Raw genomic sequence first — 16,297 nt, forward strand, 5'->3', positions numbered from 1 at the left:
AGTGAATGTTACAGAAGGGGTTCTAATATTTACATTAGCACCTAATGAGTTCCCCATAATTAACATAATTGCAGTGAGCCACAGAAATTAATATTCAACCAATTATTTTAAAGAGCTATCCAATCTACGTAGAGATTTTTTGAAGACACCTTCCCAATAACGAGTTTTATAACAGCACAGGTCCTAATGCTGCCATGAACTCTTCAGGGGTGAATGACAGTGCAGGATCAATGCCTGGGTCCTCCCTGGAACTTTAAAATAAATTAATTTACCCAATTTTCAAAGCATTCACATCATGTTTACTCCTAACATATTGTAACATAAAGCAGAGAACCTGTGAAGTTCTATGCTCACCCTTCAGCGTGACTTCAAATGTTACAAACATGACTGAGATAAACTCCACAGGGACAGGTGACACAGATCCATAAACAGCCTCTGGTGTCAACTAAAAAGATTCACCAGAAGTGCTAAACAACACTGCATGAAGTTCCAGACAGTTTGTTTTAGAAGGCAGAAATACTTAAGAAAACCAAAACAAACCAACCAACCAACCAACCAAACAAAAACACACTAAACCAAACCAACCAAAAAAACCCAAACAACCAAATCCCAGGAAAAAAAAAATAATCCAACACCCAAATTCAACCCAGAAAAGCAAACAAACAAAAAGCTCACAAATAGCCCTTTTTACATGAAGGAATCTATAATGTTTCTTCGTGCTAATTTCTGAAAGCAGACCGTGGGGAGGCGCATGGATGTGGAGCCCCTCTGTAATTCTGTTGCCTTTAGAAACCCTCTGGTGGACACCGTAGGGACTGGTGCCTCGAGCGTACTCCAGATTCCAACAGAAGCCCAAGGCCTTTCTTCCCATCTTTCCAAATATTTTGTATTTGGAAATAGCTGACCGAGTTTTCTACTTGTTTGTTTAGAAGCTCCATCTTCAATCAAAAGACAGAAAACTTCCTTTGCTCTCCTGCTACATTATGCTCATATATGCACTGCTGTTCCATTTTTCCATGGCAAGGCCTACGCCAGAACTTCTGAGACACAATTTTGCAGAGGAACTGAGAGCACAAAGATCAAAAGGTTACCAAAGCCAGTCTTATGAATTAAAGGATAATTAATCTCACATTCTGAGCCATCTCTGCTATGTTTTCAGACACTAGATCCAGTCCTGCTCACGCCACAGAGCAATTTAACATTTTGAACAGTGCTGGAGAAGACCACCAGAGAACCACGTCTCTCCCTCTTTATCCCCTCCCCACAAAACCCACCGAGAGCTCTTTTCAGAGTGAACAAAAAGCAAATAAAATTTGTCAGCAGCCCACCCAGGAATGCACTGCAGTTTGAGACAGCCTGCCCTGTGGAAGAGCAGGCATGAACACAGCAAAGGGAAGCTCTGAACTTCACAGATACAGCATGCTGGCAAAATGCTGCCCCCGTGGCACAAAGCCAAACATTATCCTTGTGAGAGGTACCCACTGATACAATTCTGCCTGAGGCCAGCGTGTTTTCAGCCCCAGGAAGGTGTATCCAGCTCTGAGGGCTGCCAGCAGCCTTCCAGAAATGGCTTTTGAAAAATTAGCGGGACGGCTGATGGGAGGTGTTTGGAAAAGCAAAAAGGTTTTAATTAAAGAAGAAAATAACAAACTATACAGAACAGAAGAGTAAAAGCTGTGCACAGTGCAGGGAGGTTCCTCACACCTGCTAAGACACCCCGAAAATGCCCCGAGAATCTCTGTGCTCTCTCTTAAGCATTCAAATCTAGGAGGGGTTTTTGGCATGCTGCACTATAGAAAACAGCCACATTTCTTGAGGAGCAGCTCAAGGCTCCAACAGGTGCCTTTGTCCTGGCACTGGACCAGTTATGCTGAGTGGAGCATCAAAGTTTCTGGTTCTTTGCCTTAAAAGTTCAGGGGTGAAACTCAAACTCTTTTCCTAATGTGGAAACACCTGTTAAAGTGTGGGGGTGCACAGCAACATCCCAGCCCCTAAAGCACTGCTAGACTGGACTGCTCTCCCCTCCCACAGCCTGAGCACAGCTCTCAGCACTGCTCACAAACACACACCCAGGGAAAGGAGCACGGCCCTCTCTGGGCTTTGAAACCAAAAGGTCCTTTGTTTCCCACCTCCCTTAAATCTGCAGACAAATACTTCCCTACTTGAGGCAGAAAATGCAGCAGGAGTTTGTGAAGCGTGTGTCAGAGAAAGGAGTGCCAGAAACATCACCTGTTAGTTAATTGTACTTTCTTTACATTATCACCTCCCCCCACCCCATAAAAGTCTCTTATTCCTTCCAGTTCTTGTCCATCAAACTTCTGGGATGGCAGTCTAGCTGGAAATGAGAAGTAGAGGAGAAAAAGTAGCTGGAACATGTAGGGAACATGATCCTTTTTGTCTTATCATGTCAAACAAGTAATTCTAACCTTTTATTTCTTGCCAATTTCCATTTACAAGCACAAAACCTAAATTAACCACCCTAAACTACTCAACTACCTTCCTCACAACGGTTGTGCCAGTTCTGTGTTGGCATTCTCTGCACATTTGATTTGCCTGCTGCAGCTAGAAACGTTCCTTTCTTCTGCTGCTATTGGTCTCTAAGAGATTGAGCCCTGCCACACTTCGCCTTAATGATTTCCCAGGACTGAAAATGCTCCACACCACTTACCTGCCATGAAAACTGTTTCCCAAACTCTTTTTGAGCATGTTCCTTCTCATCAGTGAGCATTCCTTTATTCTTGTGCTGTAAGACAAGTTGAATATGAGAACTGGATATTTTATGTGCCTCTGTTACAATTTCTTCTACTCAGGAGTGTACAAAAGACAGGCAAAGCATTCACAGAAAATGCAAATCCAGGAGATGCTTGTAGAAGTAGCCAATTTAAGATTTTGTTGCAAGCCTGAGGCTGCACGGTGTTTTACAAATGGGTTTAACAGCATTCAAAACAGCAGCTAGGCTAATAAATCATTAAAAGCCCATCAAAATGATAGCATTAGAAACTCAGAAAGTCATCCCACAGTTTACACTTGGATGTAGCCACAGTCTGGAGGAGAAATTGGGCAGGAAATCCACTGTCTTGGGGCAGTGGCCAGGGTCAGAATTGTGGGTGGGTGGGTGAACAGGGACCTTGATTGTAAAAAGCCCCAAAAGCAGTTCATTAAACCTCAGACAGGGTCCAAAACAAAGCAGTGGGCATGAGGCACATTAGGGAATATGATGGAGATGAGCATAGGTGTATAGCATGTGATCCAACAGCACTGCAGTGGTGCCCCAGCTCACACCCCTAAATGCAGCAACAAAACACACAAAATTTGCCAAACTGACCCAAACCCCCCAGGCTCACTGACCAGCAGAACTCCTGGCCTGGGAGGGTGACCACACTGATATCATGCTCTTCAGAGAACAGGTTTAGCTACAGCAGCTTCAATCAAAAGTAATCCCTTAAACCCAAGGCTCGATTGATGTCTTTTAGCACTGACCAAGTGTAAACTCGCTGTGCTTTTTCTGCCCAGGTCCAAATTCCTTCAGCACAAGCACACAGTTCAGCAAGTGTTGGAAATTACAGAAACAGCTTTACTTGCTCCAGCTCCGGTGTTACCCATATTCAGAGTATGAAATGCAAATTCCTTCCTTTGTAAACTCATTAAATTCTCCAGTAAAGGTTCAACATAGGCTGCAGACTAAGTTTATAAAGGCATAAAGTAGAATTTCATCTCTATCCAGACAGTAACTTCCACAAAAACTTGCAGGAAGCTAATTATCTTTTAAGACCTCTACCTCTGTCACATTTGATTTATGTCATCCAACAGTTCAAAATTACTAGGGAGATGGACAGACAGCAGAGAAGCATAGAACTGTTTCCATAGTGAAGTGCATTAAAAATAGAAAGAACATGACACTGGTGTTTCTTTTCAGATATTGCCAGAGGGATTCTTCAGGACACTGTATCCTGAAGCCCTAACCCCTAGTGAAATCTATTTAAAAAGCAGTGGTAGGATCCTTCATAATTCTTATGCGGGAAAAAATTAATTGGACTAAACTCCTCTGCATTTTGAGGAGAGAGGAGACAGGAAAAATCTCCCACTGGATGCTTGAAGATTTAATGTAGTTTAATTTACAGCTACAATACCATCTTGTGAATGGTCCACATGTATTGTTACAATATAGCTTAACTGTCAAACTGAAGTATTGGGCTGGCTGCAATTTGCTTCTTACATATTTGATATCCTGTTGAAGGTAATACCTTCATATTCTGCTTTACTGCTACTTCACAAGACTTTATTAAAACTTGGACAATAAAATATTGCCTAGAGAAAGACTATTCGGGAAAAGAAGTGTTAGAAGTGCTCATTTTTGGGTTGCCAAGAGAATTCTGTATACCTTCACACCAATCTAATACATCACTGTCTGTGAGAACAGCAGGCTAGATTTCACTCCTGCAAACAAGCAGAAAGGCCCTTACACTGCACCAGCTGTTTGTCCCCAGGGGCAACAGCCTAAAAACAGGCTCCTGCCCCAGGGATCCCCCAGAAACCTACAATAAACACTGAATCTCTGATGAGAGCAGCAAACATCCACAGTGATGGCTGGGACAGCCAAGCTCCACAAAGCAGCCACTGTCCACTGAGAAGGTGACTCTGTCCAGCTGAGCAGAGCAGGGAGGAGCGCCCAGGAAAGTGCAAAGACCACTCTTGGGGGCCTGCACAGATGTTTTCCAAATACTGTGGTCCAGCCACGCAGCAACAAAGGTGAGGTTGGTTTTTCCAAGGCAATTTACAGAACCAGCAGCAAACGCTTCTCAATGCTGCAGTCCATAAACCAGCCTAAAAAACCCATAATAATTTAAAATCTTTTCCTTTCCCTATAAAGGCAGTAATTTTGTCCGTAAAAGTAAGACTGGCCCACGCTTGTTACTTAAAAGTACAAACTCTACTGCTTCTTTATTTGTGTGTAGGAGTTCAGAAAAAGGTGAAATACCTTCATTAAAGGGTCCAGGCAAAAGAGCAGAACCTCAGAAGACCCCTTTCAGCAATCAACAGAAAAGCTCTTGGAATGATGAGCTCAGTGGGAGTAATAAGCAGAAACACGTCCATAAAAGGTCACCCTCTGCTTAAGTTTTAATCTTCTCGTGAAGAATTTTGGTAAATGTGGGAGACATGATGGTCAATGCTAAGGCAGAGGCAATCTTTTTAAGCTGCACTTTATCTGAAGTGGGCTTTTTCCTACTTTCAATAAAGTAGCACTTTGTCTGGCCGCTTCATGAAGCATTGAATATACCGAATATTAGAACTGAAAGCAACAACACATATTTTTAGCTTTAGTGAATATAGATAATGGGTGAAAGATGGCAGTCTGCCTGCATCACCTCTGTTCTTTCAATCTCAACTTCTTACAGCAAATAGCCTGCACTCATCCACTGACAAACAGGCACAGACAAGCTGTTGACTTCATTCAAATCCTGAAGCACCATCTGAATCAGCCATGTATCATTGGCTGAAATTGTTTTATAAATAAAGGGCTTATTGTAAGGAACAGCAGTGCAGAGAGCATACATGCCAATTCTTTTTTAAACTGTAATCCAGATTTGTACCTAGTATCAACCTAGTTAGTTTGCACTGAGGAGCTTGTGTGTTTCTCTGATGTTTCTCAGGTGTAGCCATGGCAGCACTTGTGTCTTTGCCAGAATTCTTGCCTCTTGCAACTTCCTGTCCCCAGGACGAGTGCCCACACTGCTGTTGGCTTGGAAATAATCCCAGCCAAAAGGATACACCAGCCAATGCGGACTTCGGTTTTGGGAAACTTGGCCCCCAACACTTTCCGCAATTACTAACATTGTTCACCAACACATCAAGACTTTCTTCCAGCTCTTTGAAGAGGAGTCAGTAAAGGGATGACACTGGCAACAACTCAGTGGAAGCATCCCACTTGTGCTGGATGGAAGCTGTTGCATAGAGACAGACACAAGTGCATGCTGAAATAATTGATTGATTGATTGGTATGGTTTGCATTGGGTAATGCTTCTTTAGAGATTGAAACATCTTGACTAGGACAGTCAGTCGCTGTCCAGGTACTGATGGGTGCCTCCACCTTGCAAGGATTTGCTAAGATGCCTTCATCCAGGTGAGATAAGGCTCCCTGAACCATTCTGGAGAATTCTTACCTCCCACTAGCACACCTTTGTGACTACACCAGCGTAGGCACAATCCATATCTACTCACTACCTTAAATCATGTACAAGCCATCTCATAACTACCTTGACCATGAACCAAGACTGTTCTACAAGACCACTCCTACGGAGCAGTTTTCTCTGAATATTTAAAGTTTCCTCTGTACAGTTTGGACAACACCTCTGTCTGCAGCAGATGCCAAAAGAGAGAACCCTCAAGAGCCCCTGGTTTTCTGCCCAGGAAATTAACCAGCACATCCCAACATTCAAACAGCAGTTTGTGCACAGCAGGAACCTGCTGGGACAGTGCCCAGGACTGTCCAAAAGCCCTGTCTGCAGAGCTCCTGTGTGCTGCTTTGCTGCAGGCTGGCTGGGAGGTCAGTCAATCTCCCTGTCTGTGGGTAGTCCAGCAAGGCCTGTCTGCAGAGATTAGCTCCAGAATTCCCAGGCCACCCACCATCATTAACATGCTGGGTATCCAAACGGGCACAACCTTGATATTCAGCTACATCACAATTGCAGGAGGGTAAACTTCAGTTTCATCCTTATCCCACAGTTATAATCCTCGCATAACTCTCCATAGGTTGTCTCACAGCATCCACCCAGCTCTTTTAACAGCAGCCACTTGGTAATCACTTTGATAGAAGCCATGTACCGTTCCTAAGGCAGCCACAGTGACCTCGTGAGGCATCCTCCTGATCCCTGCCATATGTGCACATGGAAATGGGAACACAAGGGAAGTGAGCAGATGCAAATGGGTTTGAACTTCGCAGCACTCAGGCTGAGTGGCTAGAGCAAGGTCAGGCACTCACCTCCTCCTCCTCAATCTGACTCAAGCTGCCCAAAAATCTTTACAAATCCTTTTGCCACTTCCCAAACCATCTAAGTGCTGTACCAGAAAGCTAACGGGTTTTCTGAGAAAAGTGTTTTTTTCTGAACCTCCTGTGGGAGTAATAAACCTCTCCTTTTATGAAGGGACAAGTCAGCTGAAAGAAGCAATAAGAGAACTAATGCCATTTGCTAAGATGGATTGCTATTATTTGAGCTGTCCATCCACATGTATTTGTCCTGAGTGTATTTTCAGTACTAGAAGCAATGCAGTTACAGATCACAGAACAGCCAAACTGTCAGAAAACATGGACTGACTTATCTTCATCAAAATAAATCACAACAGGTTTTGGGACTCCCATAACTCAGAAGCCCAGGGTGACCTTGAGGGAGAAGTTGATTAAAACTGTCACACCAAGCCCAGTGTTGTACTTTATGGTTAATGATGTCAAGTTGCCAACTGAGACATGCTCTTGTGTCTACAGTGGAGTTCAGAGCTGAGGAGTTCCTCCTAAATAACAACTGAGATTGGGAAATTCAGCAGTCTGACCTGCCCCCAAAGTTACAACCCCTTCACATGAGGCTGTTAAACCCATGCTGCTTCACCTGCCTCAAACAGGAATGGGAAGAAACCCAATGGACAAGATTAAAAAAGAAACAAAACCCCATGAAAGTCACCACATCCCAATCCAGCGTGCTTTCTCCTCCATCAGTTTACTTGACCATGTACACCAGAAATCCTACTGAACTGTGAGGTACTAAAGACTAAATCCTCCCGTGGGGAAGACATCCACGTAACTCCACCTTCAGCAGAGCACCTCTGCATGTGCCCAAGGTTCAGCTCACAGGGGACTTGTTTTTCCCCAGGGCCACTGCTGCCCTGCTGCTGTTTGTGAGGCCCCAAGGGACAGCAGTGCCTGAGTTGGAGGCTTTTGCCATGGGGAATACTGATAACTCATCCACACAGAAAGAAAAAAAGGCATAGCAGAGTTTCTGTTAGCATGTTCTACAAATTTTGCAGTAAGTGCTGTTACAGCAGGTGTGGGGATCCTGGTCAGGATCCGGAAACTCAACAGATGGACAAGGAACAGGAAGATCCAGCATGGCAGTGCTGGGGACACTCAGACCAACAACCAGGAATGTGGCAGCCCTGAGGGCTCCAGCCAGGACCGGCCCTCTGCAGCAGGCACAGCCAGGACAGGCAGAGAGCCCTGCCCTGCCCCTGTGTCAGCTCTCCTGGCTTCCCAAGCTGCTCCCCCCAAGGTCCCTCTTCCCTCTGAGGCAGCCTTGGCAGCAGGGACTTCAGCTCCAAACCTTTCACTTAGGAGGAGGAGAGCTCTCCAGGAGACACATGCCTGTTCCTACACAAGTCAAATGTACATTTAAGCGAAAGGACTTCAACTTGAGCAGTTTCACAGTTTTGAAGCACAAACCTAAAGCTAAAGCAGCACAGCCCCATGCAGGCTAAGTTAATCTCATGAGTGTTTTCCCTGTGAACACCAAATTTCACCAATGCCTAATCCCAGACTTTATTACACACAGAAAGTGTCAGGGCTTGGCCTTCCCAAAGGCAAGAACTTTTGCTGAAAGATTTTATCTAACACAGCTCGGTCATGCTTATGAAAGTCCAGCCTTGACAGAAGGACCTTTCATCAGAAAGGAGGCATTTAAAAAAGAATTCTGGGACAAAGGTTTAATGTATATCTACATCTATACCAGAAGATTCTCACTGAGGAGAAATACTGAAGAATGCGTGACTGAAAACTGTGAGTGACAGGAGATAGAAAAATATATTCAACATTTTGTACAGTTTTCTTCCTGATGCTTTAGTGGCCATAAGAACAGTCCTTTCTTATGTCCAATGACACTGCACAAAATTTAGGCTCTTTTGAGGCAAATAATGGATGGGTCCTTGTCTCAAAAATGCAAGGATGACTGGATTCATCCCCCCCCCAGGTAAGACATCCAATTTTAACCACAATTGCCTGGACTTCCAAAGCAGCCAAAACAAAGGCAGGCTTCTCCAAGCAGCAATTCGAATTTTTGGTGATTGTCCTTTCCCTCAGACCTCCCCCCACCTCAAAGGCAAATACACATTTTTAGGCATTTCAGCTTGTCATGAGGAAGAATGAATTAAGACTACAACCTCTAGCTACCCCGCTGTTACTTTACGCTGCTTCTGAAATGTCTGAAACATTCAGGGAGAAATGAAAAATTAAGAAGAGAGAAAACAAAGAGAGACTGGTTAGAGGACAGAGTGACAGACACGACTCCCAGACCACTCTTTCTTTCAATTCAAACAGCAACAAGATCAAAACACTGCAATTAAGAATTCCTTGCATTTTGCTTACAAGCACCGAAGAAATATTCTTATGTCACTACCTTAAAAAAAGAACATAAGCCAACTTCTGACAACAGAGCACAGAAATTGTCGAATCCTCCATATATTTTAATGTTCATTTTCATAATTCATATAGGCAGAGACCCCAGAGCAGAGATTATCTACAGATAATTCAGTTTCTGCTGCCGGTTTTGACTTTCTATGCTGCTGAAGCCTGACATTTACACAGTGTTCAGTAGGATGCCAGTGACTGCCAGCAATGACCTATATTCCCTCCCTTCATTGGTGGGAGTTTCCTGACCTTGGCTCCAGAGAAATAAAGAAAAAAATACTTCAGGGTTCTTTAACTTCCCTCTTGTTCTCAGGTAACACCCCGGTCTTCTCAAAACAGGAGCTGCAGTAGGTCTGAATGTAACCCCAGGGATCTTTCCTAAATTGTTCCCAGCAAACCATGGCAGTGGCCCTGCTCCTGAGCTGTGGCAGAGTCCTTGCCACAGCTCCATCACAGAAACATAAAAACCATTCCAAACTACCTTGCTGCTGTCTCGTTTCTGAACTCAAACAAGGACCAAGCACAAACTTATTCACACACACATTTCCTCATGTAATTTATCTATATTATGCCTGGTGAGAATGGCCATAAACTTCTGCCTGTTACTGGCCCTCCTCAAGATTCCTAATGCAGTTGGCGTGGGGCAGTGACTCCCTATGCAAGGCAGAGCTCATTATCACTCTGGTCAGGCTGTTTATATGTTCAAACACCACTGAGCAGCTAGAAAAGACAAGAGAGTATTAGCACTTTCCTCCTCATTTCAGGACAGTGCTTTCCCTAACAAGCTCTTCCTTCTCAACAAACTTCTCCTCAGGGTACAACGTTAGAGTATTGAAGTACAGTGCAGGAGTTTCTTTGGTAAAATAAAATAGAATTATCTTTGATTTATAATTTATAAATTATTTTATTTTAAAACAAGTCCTAATCCAAAAATTTTGTCACAAGCATTGAAATTCACGAGTGCAGGTGGGGCAGCCAGCACCAAGGTGTGTTTACCCATCCTGTCTTACCTTTCTGCATCATTAGGATTCACTATCCTTCATCTCCTTCTCCCACTGAAAGAGTGTTTTTTTGCCTCACCCATGTGTGGACTGCTCCCTGTCCAGGCTGTCCCTTGTTTTTCTGACCATGTGTCCTGAAAAGCTGCAGGTGGATGTGCCAGGATTGTGGTAACCTGCTAATGCACAGATCATCCACACCTGCCATTCTGATTTCTCTTCCTTCTGGCACCTCCATATTTCAACCCTCCCATCCACTTTTTTTTTTTTTCCTCCTGTTTTAAATTAACTTTCTACAGGTGCAATTGCAGGAAAAATGAAAAATTATGCTGCATTCATCATCAGGAGTGCATCCTACATGGAGAAAAAAAACCCAGTGTACATTAAATAAACAGATGACTAGATATTCTGTTTTTGCACTAGCGTGAAAGTTCCACTCAGTGTTGTACTTCCACAAAAATCTTTGAGTTTAACTGATAGCCCAGTGAAGGTAAATGCCTTCAGACCTGCATTTGTCACTACCGTCCTCTCTATTGTGGAAGCAGAGCAGCAGCAGCCACCTTGCAGTTACACATTACAGTGTGTCGCTGCCTGGCTGTTGGACAAAACACATTCAAAGTTTGATTTTAAGACTTAACCTACATTTTCCTGACCAAAACCACCAGACTTCATTCTGTACTTGTTGGCCAACATGAATAATGAGGCTCTGCCCTCCTCACAGGACCCCTACCCACACCTGATCCTCCTGAGCTCCTGGTCCCTAATGATTAGCCTCCCAATCCAAACCTACACCACTTCGCTCTCACTGCCTTGAATTAGATGATATCCCCTGCCACCTCCCATTTCTGATACACTCAGAAGAGAAAAATCATCTCAAACATTTTGGAAAAGATGCCCTAATCCAGATTCTAGGGCCTGATCTAGGCAGCCCTTTCACACTCCCACCTGGAAGCTGAACTAAGAAGGGAAATGAAGTAACTCAGTGAGGCAGTGCTGAGACAAATCAAACTGGAAATCCAAATCTGAACTTTTTTTGCTCTCAGTATCCACATTATAGAAATGATGAAACATCAACTCAAAAGATATTAGGAAAAGCATTTGTGTTTAGAGAGCAGTCATACATTGGAGTTTCAAGCATTACAGAGCCCATAGGCTGCCATCTTCTCTTCAAAGCAGTAAATGATGGTAGGTTTGGGGAGTAGAACAAAATCAGTAGCTGCTCCTTAACTACTCATTGTATACATACCTGACAAAGCGTACAAATACATAATTCTTAACTATTACCACATTTTCTCCCAAATTTCTCTCTCTGTTTGACTGAGCTTTCTGTTGCATTTCTTCCAAATCAGGACGAGGTCTCTGGGAATATGGGTTTTCATTCCATGATAAATGTCCTAGGAATTCTCCCCTGGTTTTCTACAACCCTCTCTAAGGTGTTGCAATGCAAGTAAGAGAGTGAGCTCACAGTGCTGCAGCTCTGCACACCTCTGGGTATGTGTCAGAGTGTGACACAAAGAAACCTGGGCAACCATGCTGATTACAGAGCCTTCTTCAGCTCCATCTCTCCATGTCAGCCAAGGCAACCAGAGCTCATTCAGGGCTGCTGCTTATGGAGGGTCTCTCTCCAATAAAAGCTGCATTAGGAAAGGCACAAAATCCTTTAACAGTCTTCATAATAGCAGTGTTTTAGAAATGGAAGTATTGTAGCCTCCTCCAGTGCCTTTAATTTTAAACATCACAAATTAACCTGATGAGCATTAAAAAAATAAAGCAGTATTTTACCAGGAAAAATAACTATGGTCACAAAAACCCAAACTCCAGTCTGAGCCACTCCAACCAGGCCGGCCATTTTGGTGTTATCTTCAAAAAGGTACTGTTGTACTGCACATGGATTTAAACTCCCTGCTGGGGCTTGTCATCCTGCCCTTGATTTCCCCAGCAGAATCCAGGGCTGCAGATCTGTTGCAGCTGGAAGTAACCCTGGCCAGAATTATCCATCCAAGAAGGAGATGGTTTTGAGCATGTCAGGCTGACACTCAGTTTGTCAAAACTATTGGGTGTCAGCAGTTTCCAGCCTCATTGTTTTAAGAGCTGGGGGGGAAAAAAGCCCACAACAATTTAAAAGTAAGAAGAGGATAGTAAAAGGTAAATTATTTCCTGTACAGGGTAATTTCCATATAAAATAAGTTTCTGAAGAGGGACATTCAGCAAAGAATGCAACTGTGTTTGGGAGATAAGTAGGCAATTTTCTAAAGATGAAGATGGTAGGCACATGGAGAAAAGAAAATAAAGCAAAGGGAAAGGACACACTCTTCACTCAACAGCCTCTTTCCTTTCCATGAGTGTGTTACAGTTCTGGGGAACACAGTAACAGTAAACGCAGCAGGGCTTTGCCAACAAGACACAGCCTGCCCTGGGGCCAAGGGGAAACCCTGCTACAGATGAGCCTGTCAGGAAAACCCACAAACGCCAGAGGTTTGTGTCCAACAAGGAGACAGTGGAGTCATTATTGGAATAAAGGGAAGGAGTCCACTGGGGCACACACCTGCAGGCTTTTCTCAGGGTTTTGGAGGGCACAGCCTCCTTTTATCCCAAACTCCTGGCCTCATGTTGCCCTCTTCCTTTCTGTGGAGGCACAGGGGCTTAACCCCAGGATAGCTGTGCCTCAGCCCTGGAAGGACCAAGGCAAATGGGGAAAGATAACCTCTTATATCATGGTGAGGAAAACCTCCGTCCCATGGGGCTTTGCAGACACACGTTAGTATTTCTTAGGTTTCATCGTTCTATTGGTTTGTTACGTTTATCTCACCCTGTTCAGCCCCGTTCACCACATACATACCCTTCCTAGGATGTTCTTCCTTCCCTTGAACCCCACTGGGTTAATTTCACCGCAGTGTCACACCCCTGTAACCCCATTAGTCCCCTCAGCTCATGTTTACTCCTTTGCACCACTGTTTCCTATTCCTATTGGACCCTGACCTCAGACCTGCCCCAGTGTCTCATTTATAACTCTGTGTCCTTAGCCCCCTCCTCACTCTCATCCCTGAACCTCTCTCCTGCCTCCCTGGACCCCTTCACTATTCCTGTCTGTGCTGCTGAATAAACAGCTTTGGGATCTTCAAAGGAAAGCCCGTCCCTCCACTTAGTTTTTGGATATATTGCAGCAGCATGCCTGGGGCTCAGAGATACCCTCGCTGTCTAGGACCAGGCGCTGCTCTCACTGCTGCACCTTTCCCCTCTGGCCGAGGTATCAGGAAGGTGCAGCCTTCCCGACACACCGGCCACACATTCCTCCCTTGAACCTACTGCTTTACCCCAAAGTTCACAGGTTCAGCCTTGTGCAGACCCTTGTCTGTCTCAGGAGCCAAACTGTCTGGGGTCTGCAACAAACCTGCTGCTTGAAGTTAGTAGAGACATCAAGATCCACTTCAAAGACATTAGCACCCATACCTCCACCCACCAAATTATTTGTAAAGAAATTAGCCCACATCTTTCCTCTCAATCCTCAGCCGTGGACACTGCAAACAATGATCCAGGTCTAGGGTCCATCCAGAGTGTCTGGCCAGGAGCAGAAGAACCAGAGGTGGCTGCAGCACAGGCCCAGTGTCCACCTGTGAGGCTGTGGGACTGGAAATCAGCACCCCACAGCAGAGGTGCGGGGCTGGAGAGGTCCCTGGGACAGGTGAGCTGCAGCCTCTCCCAGTGAGGTGTCCCTGAACCCCACCCTGAGCCTGGGGCTGCGCCCAGCGAGGCTGCTCGGGGCAGGCAGAGCCTGACAGCTCAGTGACAGCCCTGACAGCTCATGTCTGGGCACATTCCATGAGGAAAATGGAGAAAACAAAAAGCGAGGATGGCGGCCAGCGCAGGGAGTGGATGGTGGTGGATCAGATGATTCCTGGGATCCCCCTGTCTACCACGCTGAACGGAGAGATGGTGCCAGAGGAGGAACTGCCATTTGGTGTTCCCGGTCTGAGTTGTGCTCGAGGGATAAACAGTTATAAAGTTTAATTTCAGCAGCTGAGCACCCATCAGGGTCAGATCCAGATACAGTAACATTAACTTAGGGAGAAAACTGGCAAAATGCAGAATCTGGATCGTGCAAGTCATTATGCTTGCAGAGACAGGTGCTCCAGTTCAAAGAGTTTAAGCATCCTCCCTGTCTCTGCTTGAGAAAAGTTGGAGTTGTCTGCAGCAGCTGCTGTAAACACACACAGCAGCTGGTGTAAGCATGCAGGATCCTGGGACACCATCTCCACCACCAACAGCACCAGAGTCTGCAAAGTCTGCAGCATCCTTCCCATCTCTGAAGCAAGAACGAAGGTAAGCTCACACTTCTGTGGCTAGAAAGTCTCTCTTGTCTATTTGAATGATGTCTTCAGACCTGACTAGTTGGCTGTCTAAGACTCCAGCACCTGAAGCTTCCCTGATCAGAATCAAAATGAAATTTGAATTTCAAAGTGCTCTGCTAAACACATGAGAATCATCTGTCATTAGCTACAGATAATTTAACATTCGGAGCCAGAACATCTAGTGCTGAAGGAGCAACAACAGTTAATAGGAGTCTTCACGTTACAAGGAAGTGAACAATGTTCAGGGTCTGCCAGCCCATGGAAAGGAAAGTTTCCCTCTCTGGCACAGACAGGGAAAAGATCATGCTTGAGAGCAAGTGCAGCAGTGAGAGTGCCATCAGTTACTTGCAGTGCTCAGTCTCATACAGTACACTTCTGTGGCAGGATTGCTACCCAGGCAAGAGAGTCACTAGCTTGGAGGATAACTGCTCTTCTCAAAGGTATTCTGTTCATAAAAGGGGGAAAAAAAAATCTTGCTAATGTATTAAGCAAAGATAAAAGAAAGTCAGAGGTAACTTTAGTAGAGATGAATTAAACTCCAGCGATTTGCATCAGTTAAATATGCAACTGATCCTGTTTACAGATCTCCATGTATCTGGCATTATTAATGAGTCATTTTCTGTTTCTTCCACTTAATTGCTCTAACTGTGTTAACAAAATTAGGAGAAGAGCCTAACAAAACATAAATAAATTATTTTGAAAGCAAAACTAGCAGCCCCAGGTATTGTGGCATATTGCTGAGAGGAAGCAGGTGGCCACAGGTGGCTGTGCGCCTCCAAAGGTAATGACTCTCCATATGCTGTGCTATAGGGCTTGGTGGCACTTTGATTAAATACTCTGTCTACAAGCTGGAACACCACATTTGTTTTCAGAGCAATTAAAATCTACAGTATATCGGAAAGCCCCATTTTTATGAAAACCCCCAGCAAGACAATACTTTACAGGCCTATTGTAAGAGCAGAAGGATTTTGTCCTTTGGGCTAAAACCTTGTTGTTTTTTTCATCTCATCTGTTAGACTTGTTTTTTGTGGGTTTTTTTTTTCCCCTAGCAAAAAGAGGTGTGAAAATGTAAGCACCACTACTCAGTGGCATCTAACAACCCACACATGGCAGGGACAGGGGCTGTGAAAGTGTTATCTTCTATTAGTGAAGGAGTTATTATCTGACTTTCAAGGCACAGATCGTCCTGTGAGCTGTGCTTGTGCAGCTAACCAATCTCTAGAGAGCCACCGGCACTGAATGAACAATTCATTAATTGGTATCAAGAACAAGATGAAGTTAAGCCTCATCTAGGGCACAAAGATACAATGAGATAAATGAAAATACCATGTCTATAAAATTTACTGATCAACAATAAAATTCTTCATTTGGGAAAGGATTCAACTTCCAAATTAATGTGCATGACTTGTCAAATACTCTATGGCTCGTTTTCTAGGCATTTTAGACATTTTTCTAGAATGCTGAGAAATGGTGTTTCAGTCTCCCCATGGATCTTGTTGTCATTTTTCTGCAGCAGAACCATTTTTTGTAGTGCTGCAGCACCTCATCCATACTCACCACTA

The 16,297-nt window shown here is 44.4% G+C and overlaps 1 long non-coding RNA gene across 1 annotated transcript; it reads right to left on the reverse strand.

The window, feature by feature from the left end:
- Positions 1–2,212: 2,212 nt before the first annotated feature.
- On the reverse strand, positions 2,213–10,537 carry LOC136295302 (uncharacterized). The gene is made up of 3 exons (XR_010722634.1): positions 10,399–10,537; positions 2,669–2,743; positions 2,213–2,335 (listed from the first exon to the last, which is right to left on the reverse strand). It is a non-coding gene; the product is annotated as an uncharacterized lncRNA (long non-coding RNA).
- Positions 10,538–16,297: the final 5,760 nt, after the last annotated feature.

Source organism: Chamaea fasciata, unplaced genomic scaffold, assembly GCF_029207755.1.
Source record: "Chamaea fasciata isolate MVZ Bird 193981 ecotype frontalis unplaced genomic scaffold, bChaFas1.0.hap1 SCAF_11, whole genome shotgun sequence".
In the NCBI taxonomy this organism is placed as follows: Eukaryota; Metazoa; Chordata; class Aves; order Passeriformes; family Sylviidae; genus Chamaea; species Chamaea fasciata.